This window comes from Rhagoletis zephyria, unplaced genomic scaffold (genome assembly GCF_001687245.7).
Source record: "Rhagoletis zephyria isolate East Lansing unplaced genomic scaffold, Rhagoletis_zephyria_1.1 Rzeph_scaffold_02882, whole genome shotgun sequence".
In the NCBI taxonomy this organism is placed as follows: domain Eukaryota; kingdom Metazoa; phylum Arthropoda; class Insecta; order Diptera; family Tephritidae; genus Rhagoletis; species Rhagoletis zephyria.
In genome coordinates this window covers 30,943-42,374 of record NW_016159966.1, presented here as the reverse complement: position 1 = coordinate 42,374, position 11,432 = coordinate 30,943, and the positions used below count along the sequence as shown (strand labels likewise).

The following is an 11,432-nucleotide window of genomic DNA, read 5'->3' as shown; positions in this document are numbered from 1 at the left end:
CCGCGGCGCAATCACCGGCAACACGTANGTGGTTAGGCGGCGCAATGGTTGGCATGGACTGCATGCCTGGAAAAGTTGGCCTACCGGTTTCGGTGGCACGTAGCGCGCACAAAATCGCCTCGCATTGGCTGGGCTACAGAAATTCGTTGGCGCGTAGCTATAAAGTGTGTTTTAAGCATTTTTTATACTGAAATTGTATAAATCCAGTTTTGAAAATGGATTTTCGGTAATTAGTGACACACTTTCGAATTTGCCGACTTTCCATTCTTCACTCAGTTTTCCACACGAATTTCCACCGCAGCAGGCGACTTGTTGAGGAGTGGAATATCTTGCACTTATATATATATTTTCAAACATGCATACATACACACATACTTTGTTGCGCATTCGAGAAAGTGAATGAAAGTGGCAGCGGCAGGTTAACTTCTGACCACTTCCCGGTGCAGCGGTCGAGTTACAAAAAAAAAAATACAAAAAACAATTTAAACACCAAAAATTCAGCAAAAACATTTCGGCTTCCTCGTCCACTAACCGACATTTGACGCCGCCGCGCGACTCTTTGGCCAAATCGATTTGCGCTGCAAATTTTTTTCGACTTTTCAGTGCCGCATTGCCGCATTTTTGCGCGCCGCTGCGCTTCCGCTTAGTTACGTGTGCGGTACTTTATGCCGCGGCGCAATCACCGGCAACACGTACAACCAAGTACCGCTGCGCCGCACAGTTTCAACCTGTTGCAGACGAATGGGGCGATTGCTGCGAAATGTAAATAATAACACCTATAGAAAAGCACTGCAATAACGGCGCATTTTCCGCCACAGTCTGCCACAGTGCCGCCATAAAGCCGTTGCCAAATGCAACGGGCGCGTTGCATGCAGCATGCAATAACGGTAGGAATCAGCAAACGAATCTTTTGTGGCCTCTGTTTCTGTCTGTTGCCTCTGTTTGTTTGTTTTTGTTTATTATAGTCTGCATTGTTATTGTTATTATTAGAAAATTGTTTTGGTTGCGCTCGTAAAAGTGCGCTGATAGAAAGTATTTACAACAGCGATAACAGTAACAACGAAAACAACGGCAACAACTAAAACAACAGCAATTATTGCAGCTGTGTATTTTGTGGCCGTTGCAAGTGCCGCAGCTAAACGAGATTCATAAAATTATACGTTTCACACAAGCAGCTTACGTTGTTGTTTGGCTGATGATCAGATGAGCTATTGAATTGAAGTGAAGTGGCTCGAGCTGCAATGACGCTATGCATTACATGTATGTATGTATGTATGTATGTATGTGGCAACGTCGATTTTGAGCCACCAATTGCCCAACGGTCAACTGAAATTTTTATGTTTTGTAGTTAAAGTGGCTTTTGTTAGCAATCGATTATTGCCGTTATTATGGCAATCAGACGTTGTTATTTTTGTTTATTTTTTTTTGATGCTATTAAAATTGCATCTACGTACATACATACATACATATGTACATAAATATATAGTAGCTTCCTGAGGCAAAAAATGTAAGCGGTTTCCAATTATAATAGAAAATCTCATTGGATAAGAGAATATCGAAATTGAGTTTTACTTTTTAATTACATAAATTTTTCACATCATGTTTGAACTTAGATTGTTCAAAATTAAGTGCGTGCAAGTTTTTTTTTTGCCACTTACTGAATTGAAGCCGAGGAACTGTAAAGCTTGATTAGATTCAGCTAAGCTTAGTAGAATTAAGCTAATTTATTTTGAAATGAATATCCGTCATCCCTTGTCAAGTTTGGTTTGGAAACAAACCGGTTTCGGCGTCGTTTTTCATTGTCTCAATTAATTCGTTCCATAATTTATCATCCTTTCAGCCTGTCGGAAAAGTCAGTCAACAAAGAAACTTAAGGTGAGGCAGAGTTACAATGAGCGTGTTCAATTATTCGAGTTCTTCAAAAAATGGAAATTGAAAAAAAACCGGCTCCCAACTAGATATGCCGGTTTTGTTTTCAATAATTCACACTTAATGGGGGTTCACCGAACTTAATCTTCCTCTGTCAAGAAAAAGTCGAGCATGCAGAACCGAATGAGAATACACCATCCGCTGAACCATACCGACTATGCAAGTATAGACTAATATAGACAGGCCATTTATCGAGAATCAATCAACACATTCGTCAACTCTTAACACCTTGAATTCTATCATCGGAGATCAACGTCAGCTAACGCAGACGAGGAGCTCGAGTTGCTTCGTGAGGCTTGCGATACTTGGACACAACTCTGGCCTGCCGTTAGATGAGAATGAAGACAACATGTAGTCGATTCATTGATTTAGACAGAATTTAGTAAGCTGCTACACAAAAAAAAAACAATGAACGTTTTCTTTTGGTTTTGCTTTTATTTTTTAAATAATTTTCTGCGGGTGAAAATTTCCCAGTAATCAGATATAAGACAAGTAATTTAAAAACAATTATTTTAAAGACAAGCTTTTATTACCGCAATAAAACGACCCCCGCACCACCTAGTGGCCAAATTTGTTGGAGTTATTTCTCAAATATTTCGATACCTGCGCCACCTAGCGGATTAATTCCTCTTTCATATTGCATTCTCAGCGTGCTCGTAGCTAAGTTTGATGTTTCAAGAATTCTTCGGGAAGTTGGTAAAAAATTTATTGCAAGATTTGATTACACACAATTGAAGAACAATAAAAGCTTGTAATTATTAAAAATGTTCATGTAGTTATGTAGGTTTTCTAAAAAAAAAAATGTAGATTCTGGTATATCAATAAAGTAGGTGAAAACCCGGTAGAAATTCCGATTTATTCGGAAAACCTCCTAACAGGCTTGAAATCCCGAGTCTGCACACACTAGTTGCGATAAAGACTGTAAAATCTGCTTTGTCGTTTATAAATAATTGGTTGCTGCGTTGTAAAGGTGGACCCAATAGCAAGAGAGTGAGTGACGTTCTTCATTAATTTAATGCAGCCTGAGCCTACATTGAGTAAGAGATTAGCATAGTGAATCACAATATCTACCGCCGTGGTTTAGCCGAGAGCCATCTGTAGAGCATTTCGTACCTTTTTATTACCGTAATTTCTACTCGGTTTTCTCTGAGGCTCGTCGGCTCGTGTGCAGAATTTTTGTATATATATCTGCTAAGAAGTATTTTTTGTAGTTTTGCTAAATCCGCTTCAAGTGCAGCCTGCTTCCCAATTTAAACAATTACCTTACACTCAGGTGTGAAGCATGGAATTTGTGAATACTTAAAAAAAAGGTTGCTAATACATAGGAAAAATGTTTAACTTTTTTTTTGTGGACATTTTCTAACGAAGAGTTCAAGCAACAAAAGCAGAAGAAAAATTCAAAACGCAGAGCAGGAATGTCGCTAAATTTAGAAGCAAATTTTGCGAAGCGGATCTTTCTGCATGCACCGTTTTTGTGTGCTGTGACGGCACATTCAATATTCCATTCGCTATGCCCATCAATTTCACACCGCCATAGATTCCTTTCGGCTCAGTTCATTTGTATTTTACAACTGTCGCCGATTGGGTTGTATAATCGATAAGATAAGGTACTTAAAATTCAACGACTGATTTTGCCATATTTCACGATATTCCTCATTTATAATTTTTTCCTTACAACGCAATTTTTTACCGGACTGTGAAACAATGACCTTGAATTTTAAATTTACTACATATGTATATATATGTTTGTATGTACATACATACATATGTATGCATCGATAAGTCTCTTGTTTTTTTATTTAATATCATCTACCTATACGTGGTTTTTGTTTTTGTTGTTGCGAATGTATTTTATTGTGTGCTTTACAAAAAGTCAGTCAGCCAATAGGACAAATAGATGAGCGGCAACAACAACAAGCGGTAAGCAACCAGCGATCGCAAATCTAAATCACCGATCTCGAATATTAAACAGCCAGCCAGCCAGCCAGCTAGCCAACACAGCGGGACAGCGTCGAACTTGCGGCGGCCAACGCAGTGTAAGCGGGTCTGACGCGACGCGGACATTGGGCGAATAGTCGATTCGACGATTGGACGTTTTTATCGCAACTAATTTACGAGTAATAACGTGTTTTATGACATCTTTAAGTGCTTTTGTAGTTGAATCTAATTAGTAGTTATGCGCTCAAATTTGTTGTAGTTCAACTCACCTCTTACAAAACGAGAAGTTGAAAATCTATAAAAAAAAGAAGAGAACGGCAGAATGTTAGCATCGTAAAGTAAATTTATTGCTGGAATTTTTCTTAAAAGTAACCAGTCTATTATTTTGTTGTTTTATGTTTTTTTTTGGGCAATTATGTAAGCAATTTAAAAAGAAGAAAACTTTTATAGAAAATATGTATATGTAACGAAGTTAGGCAAATGCCAATGCAGAAGAGAGTAAATAAGCGCAGCCGCCGCACTCACCATCAGCCACTCTCAAATTGGAGTGCACGGTTCGGCTTTCGTTTAAGACAACATTCGTCTTCACTTACGGAGGCGTTTCGCAAACTGCAATGCGTGCGAAATATTTCATCTAATCAGAGTTGAATTGAGTGCGCCTAACACGCGTCACTCAACCGCCACATTTTACCATTTCGTGTGACGAAATTCACACCGGCCGCATAACGAAACTTGCACCACAGCTGCATTTGCGAAATATGCGCACAAATACTCAAATATTTTAAAATTTGTGTACATACAATACATATGTACATTAGGGTGGTGCTTAAAAAAATTAAATGCACGATTTTTTTCGGTCTCGCCCCCCCTCATTCGGTAATACCACGATCACAGATATCACATGTAAATTTCGGTCCCGATTGGAGCCGATTAAGGCGCGTCGCGCAGGGAGCAAAATACAAATTCCTCTATAGAGGACCCAAAAAAACTAAAATATTTTTTTTTTCCTCTAATTACCAAAATCGATACTACCAAACATCACATATATTTACAATGACATTTAAATTTTGGTACCGACTGGAGTGGGTTCAGACGTCTTCATAGGGCAATCTGCACTTTGAGCCCTGTACTACACGCCTTAACAGGCTTCAATCGGGACCAAAATTTATTAGTGATATCTTCGACTGATAACATCGATTTTGGGTATCAAATGAAAAAAAAAAACAATTTTAATTTTTGAGTCTCCATAGAGGAATCTAACCATTGATAAGTGATATCTTCGAAGTAGCGGTTTAGGCTTAGGAAATCTGAGGTAAAAATTTGCTTCCTTCATTTAAGGACCACCCTAATGTACATACATATGTAAGTGTGTGTGCCTCCTTTGCCATCAACATGATCAGCGTGTATTGCATGACGTGCGCTTGTTTGCTTGCGTGAAAACATAAAAATGAAACGAAATTCGTAGCGAACGAGGAGAATCGCAATGAAATTGTAATGAATTGCAAGACACTTGTCATGGCGTGGCTGATTGCGCTATACGCGCCGCCCAAACAGCTGTTATGGCCTGCCAGCGAAGTCCAGTGAGCGCGCTGCCGCCACATCTGGTTTAGTTGTTAAAATTTTGATTTCATTGCGCGCGCGGTCCAACATGACTAGCGCCACCGTGCGCTGCGCTTCAATTCACCGCCCGAATTCAGAGCGCTTCACATTACCCATCGAGCTGTTCGGCGTCGCATATTTGCATTTTGCCCTAATTTTGTTATGTCTTCACGAACTGGTCGCGTGGTGTTAGCAGCGGAGGAGCTGAAGCAGGAGCTATGCGCTTAACCCAACCCGGCTTTGGCTTCGGCTTCGGCTTCGGCTGTAGCAAATATTGAGTAACCTTTTATGATTTGTATTTAATTAGTAGTTATTTCGTCTGTTGCGCGGTGACACAAGAAAATTGTGAAAATTATTCGCAGCCGCATTGCATTTAATTGAATTTTTAATAGCTTTCATGAGGCTGGATGCTTCCGCCTTTGCGGTCATGTGCGCTTTTTGCATTTGTTGAAGTGAAAATGATTCTAGTTTTTTTACTCCATTTTTTATTCACATTTAAATGTTGTCTCGTAATATTTAAGAACGTCAAGGTTTTTTTTTGTATTTTAATTATATTTCTCAAATAATTTCATTTAATGCTGAAAGAGGTTCGCTTAACGATCTAATATGAGGCCATGAGGGCCTAACTATAAAAACAAATTTTAGTGATATGAGGAAGAAGGATTTATAAAAAATAAATGCGGTCTTTTACTACCCTCATTTTCTGAAGGCACCTCATCTTTTTGTGCAGGCCTCATATGTACATACATTTATGTATGTAAATATCAGAGCGTTTTGTATTAAAGATCATTTTTATTTTATTAGCGTTGGACATTCGCTAGGCTTCTATTAAATTTATGTAGCTTTTAACAGTAACCATTTCAATAAAGCACTCCAGTAGTAGATATATATTGCAACTTTTAAATAAATTTTAGTGTCTATTTGTTATGAACAGACTTTAGCAGCGCGCAACGTAAAATATTTTTGTTTATAACAATTTTTTCATTCGAAACCGTTATGTTTACGATATTTTTTATTAGCATCTCTATATATTTTGCATTTTCAGGTTTACACAAGCCGGAATTTGGCATTGTTCATTTAATTTGAAAAACTGAATAGAAAATATATATATGTATGTATTTACTATTATTTTTTAAGAGTTTGCTGAAGGTTTGAGTGATTTCATCGACAGCTTTATGCAAAAATTTATAAAAAGTAGCTATTGTCTCCCTGCACGCTTAATGTAAACAAATAATTAAAAACATATATAAAAATAAGCAAGGAAATGCACAACAAATTGCTTTATTATGCAAAAATTACACTCGTAAATATCGCAAATGACGAGCTATTCAATATAGCCAATCTAACAAAAGCCTTTTTATAATATTTTAAGGCATACAGTGAGCGAAAACAGTATGTAGATATTATGGATGAATGCAGATAGTTAGGTTGGATTAGGTTAGGTTACGTTGGTTGCCTCTTCGCTCAGTTCCCCGTGTGATGGAACCACCTTTTTACATTAGCGGAGTGTTGAGGGTCGCTATATGTTCACAGAGTCGAGATCAGGCAAACACTGCAAGAGATATTTATTAAAAATAATAACTTGTCAAAGCGCGGCTGTGGTACCTCCTCCTCGTCCTTGCAGCAAAGACAAAAATCGTAAAATCCTGTAAAAAATCCTGCAATCAATTCGTATACGACTTTTATTTAGATCTGTTTTCATTCATACCTGGCCAGATCTAGATTTCTAGGTATTTCACGATGCCCAGGCACCCAAGAATGATAGAATACAAGATTGCGCCAATCGAGCTGAGAGCAACTGGCCGTGACGTCAAAATATACCAGAATGAGAGAGCAAGACGAGCTCGACAAGAAAAAGAAGAAGCATCAACCAAAAGGCAGTATTGCCAAGTTTTGAATTTGAAAAAGTACCAAATTTTTATTGGTGTATTTTATGGACTTTATATGAATACATAATTTTATTGTAAGGATGCCGATTTAAATTAATAAAAATATTTCGTTGTCGCTTATGATTGTCACTGTGCCATGATTTTGTTTAAATTTTTGTAAAATTGCTTAGCACACTTACGATTGCTATAAATTCTGCTTCCATTTTTTTTAAGATTTTCTAATTTGAAGTCTTCAAACTCAAAACAAAAGCACCAAGCACAAAATTCAAAAATTTTCGCGTTTTGAATACCCACTAAATTTGGTGCGAAAAGCATCAAGTTGGCAACAGTGAATGTAAACAAAAGTATATTATGACGTCAGCGATTGGGTGGATGCTGTCAAATCGACGAACAGAGGGTTAGCGGTCCGCGAATGGCGCGACCTTTATTTTCTGGATCGTGCCAGGCACGTTGATGGCCACTTTCGCGGCTAGATCATTTAAGGCAGCCACTTTCAAGGAGGTATTGCTGCACTGTAGAGAATCATAGCCCAATTCTGTATCGGTGACAACAAAACTTTTGTAACTGACAAATTTAAACTTTTCCATATATTTTTCCGCAAAAAAACTGTGACAAGAATTTTTCACTGATACAGAATAGAGCCATTAATCGCTCGGCTATCAGAATAAATCGTAACGGACTGTAAAGAAGTTCCGGCGCTATTAAGCCATAGGGCGCATAATGGTGCCAAACTGGAATTTACTGTTCAAAATAGTCCAAAGCCTTAATTTTTCAGCCGATTTCATAATTTTGAGGAAATTTGTCGAGCCCGATTTTTTAATTTTTACTAGTTCATATTGATTTTTTTTTTAGTGCAAAGTCCAGAGAAAGTCGCGATTTTGCAGAAAATTGATTCTTCTGCTGCTATTAATAAAGGTTATGAAATAAAGAGTAGTTGAAAAGAATTAAGAGTTCACACAAAACGAACAAAAATTGCTCAAATAAAAGTTTAAATATTAAAAAAAAAATTAAAAAAAATTTCAACTGTTTTATTCAGAATATTTTAGGCATGTAGTTTTATAGCCCATTAAATTTTAGTACAATAAGCCTATTTCCACCATATATGTATATGTATGTATATGTATTGTAAAAATTTGATGCCGTCCATGATCTTCTGTATTCTTATGAAACACACATTTTTCAAACGCACTGTATGCGCCTATGTTGAAAAACCTTGATCGGTATTTTTTTTCGCTGATTTGGCTTTTTAGCGATGTTATAATTCGCTTAAATAAAATAAATTGTTGAGGGTCTATTTAAGTGTATAAATATTAATGTTCTCACAACAAAAGCGAAAAATTGAATGACAAAGACGTTTTTCTACCTTTGTTATGCTGCACTTTCTCGAGAAATTCTGCAAAATTCACAATAATTGCCAAGACGCACACATGCCTTTGGACAAAGTGAAATAGCTCCAATTCAGCAGAGCAAATAGCAACAAACTTGGGCATACGAGTAAATCACCTTGGTTTGTGTGAGCATTTACTTGGCTGGCCCTTTTGTTGTTCATAATGAGTAGAGCTTTGTTCGGTTGCCAAAGCACTAATGAAGCATAAATGTGGCGAATCTTTGCGCGGATTGGGGCGGCGTAAAGCTTTATTTGCTTGCAACTCGTTGGATTCATTTCAAAATACTTTTACTGAAAAGTGATTTGTGTACATTCATAAGTTTTTATTTATACATACATAAATATTTATAGGCATATGTATATGTATTAATATAAGCTCCGCCTTTTCTTTAATTTCCCCCTGGAGAAAGTAAAAGTTTTTGCTGCCAAAAATATGTTTAAATATCGGAATTATATTTAATCTGTAATGCGCTTGCGAAAATAGCTTATAATTTTCACTTTCATTTTGTGTTGTCGGTAAGACAGATATACAGTTTTACATTTAGACATTTATATAGCTACATATATACATATATACCAGGTACTTAATATTAGCAAGATAAAGCTAAGCAATAATAATAAGTTCAATGCAAATTTGTTTAACTAATAAAATCGGGTGGTTATTTTTTGCTCGTGAAAGCGACTTAAAGTGCTGTATAAATATTTTTAATTTGGAAATTTTTGTTATTTGCTGTAACTTTTGCGAAATTCTCTTCAATCACTCCACTGTTAATTTAACCTGAATAGCACTTGTCGCTCACGTCCGCCTCCCTCTTTTTCATGCATGCCGCCGCCCCAATGGCTCATTGATTTCTGCAGTTCGCCATCTGTCGCTCATTGACGCCAACTGATTTTATATACATAAATGAAAACTCAATCAAATTCGCTGACAACGCCTCGCTTTTTAGCGATGTGTAATTTTATTGCTGCTAATGCTTTGGCAAATACTCGCAAGCTAAGTGTGTTGTTTTACGAAATGGGGTGTGCCCGAATTTTCTGCTATGGATTTGAAATTGGCTGCCTAAAGCTTGGTTGGCTGCATTTTATTGAGGCCTTCGGCCAGTGGAGTCTTCAGTAGAATAGCTGTAGAGCCTCTTAATGCAAAAACAAATTGTGAGCCACAAAGGAAGGAGGGAAAATACCATTTTTTTATTAATTAACAAGTAAGAAAGTCTAAGTTCGGGCGGAGCTGAACATTAAATACCCGGCGCAAATATTAAATATAATTTTTTCACCTTTCCGAAAACGATGGCTGCATGGTAAATAGGGCTGGTTTTCAAACATCTTCCATAGAAGGTTCAGTTAGACATAATGAGATAAACTTATATAGTCATATGTGGGCGGTATCACGCCCATTTTCCAAAATTGCAAATAATTTTACTTCTTTTCAAGTGATTGTTGTTAGTATCAATTTTGAGTAAATTAGCGTCCTTAAATTTCGAAATATCGAAGTTCCAAGCATTTCTGAAACTTACCGTTATAAGAAAAGTGGCCGTAATTTTAGTCCGATTTCAATAGTTTTCAACGTTTTGCTTTTATGTGACAAGCACAATAACCATACCGAGTTTGGTACATATTGGTCGAACGGTTACCGAGATACATATATATATATGTGATCATAAGTGGATGGCGCCACGCCCATTTTCCAAAATTTGATCATAAACGTATTATTGCTAAAGAATTATTGCAAGCATTCATTTTTTTTTGGTCTAAAAATCATTGTAGATATCAATTTTGAGTGAATAAGCTTCTAAAGTTACTAAAATATCGCAGTTTTCGTATTTCTGAAAGCTACCGTTATATGGGAGGTAGGTGTGGTTATCCGTCCTACGCCCGAAAGAAGTATACCTAACAAGTTAAGATATCTCAATTTTTACTTGAGTTATCGTGTACACAGATGGACGGACGGACATACAAACTTCGCTTAAGCGATTTCTCTTTTCATTCTGATCATTTATGTATCCATTTGTATATATCTATCTTGATTCGTTTTGCCCGTTATGTGAACAAAGTTATAATACCCTTGTGCACAACTGCGCTTGGGTATAAAAATTATTTAACTTCACCAAGTAATAAACAATGCTGTGGTAATGCGTCTTTTGAAATAATCAAACCGGCGGCACTTTATAAGGCATATACAAACAAATAACGCCTTGTCTTCACATGCAGTGCCCCCGTCACGTTGAGTGCAATCTGCCCAACGTTGTGCATTGCTTTAGCTGCAGCCCAAGGTGTTACGACATGCACTTCTATTCGCAATAACATTGCTCACTGTTCCTCTTAAATGGCGCTGTGGCATATTTCAGACAGACTTAATTTTATTGCTCTTGCAATTGTTGAACTACTGCGTCCATCACGGCCTTGCAATGACAATAAAAGGTATTTAGACATAAAGAATTGTGGTCTTAACAACGAAAATTACAATAAATGCCTGGCTAATGAGCAACTACTGGCGTGCAGTGCTTTCCTTTGGCGATGCCCCAAGCATTCCTCCTTACCAAAAGTATGGGAACACTATGTGCCATCATGCACATGTATATAACGGGTGATTTTTTTGAGGTTAGGATTTTCATGCATTAGTATTTGACAGATCACGTGGGATTTCAGACATGGTGTCAAAGAGAAAGATGCTCAGTATGCTTTGACATTTC

The 11,432-nt window shown here is 37.2% G+C and overlaps 1 long non-coding RNA gene across 1 annotated transcript in view; it reads right to left on the bottom strand.

The window, feature by feature from the left end:
* Nucleotides 1-4,110: 4,110 nt before the first annotated feature.
* LOC108367947 (uncharacterized) overlaps nucleotides 4,111-11,432 on the bottom strand; it is a 27,582-nt gene continuing 20,260 nt past the window's right edge. Inside the window, exon 3 of the long non-coding RNA XR_001848313.1 lies at nucleotides 4,111-4,162. This is a non-coding gene — a long non-coding RNA (uncharacterized LOC108367947). The remainder of the gene's footprint in view (nucleotides 4,163-11,432) is intronic.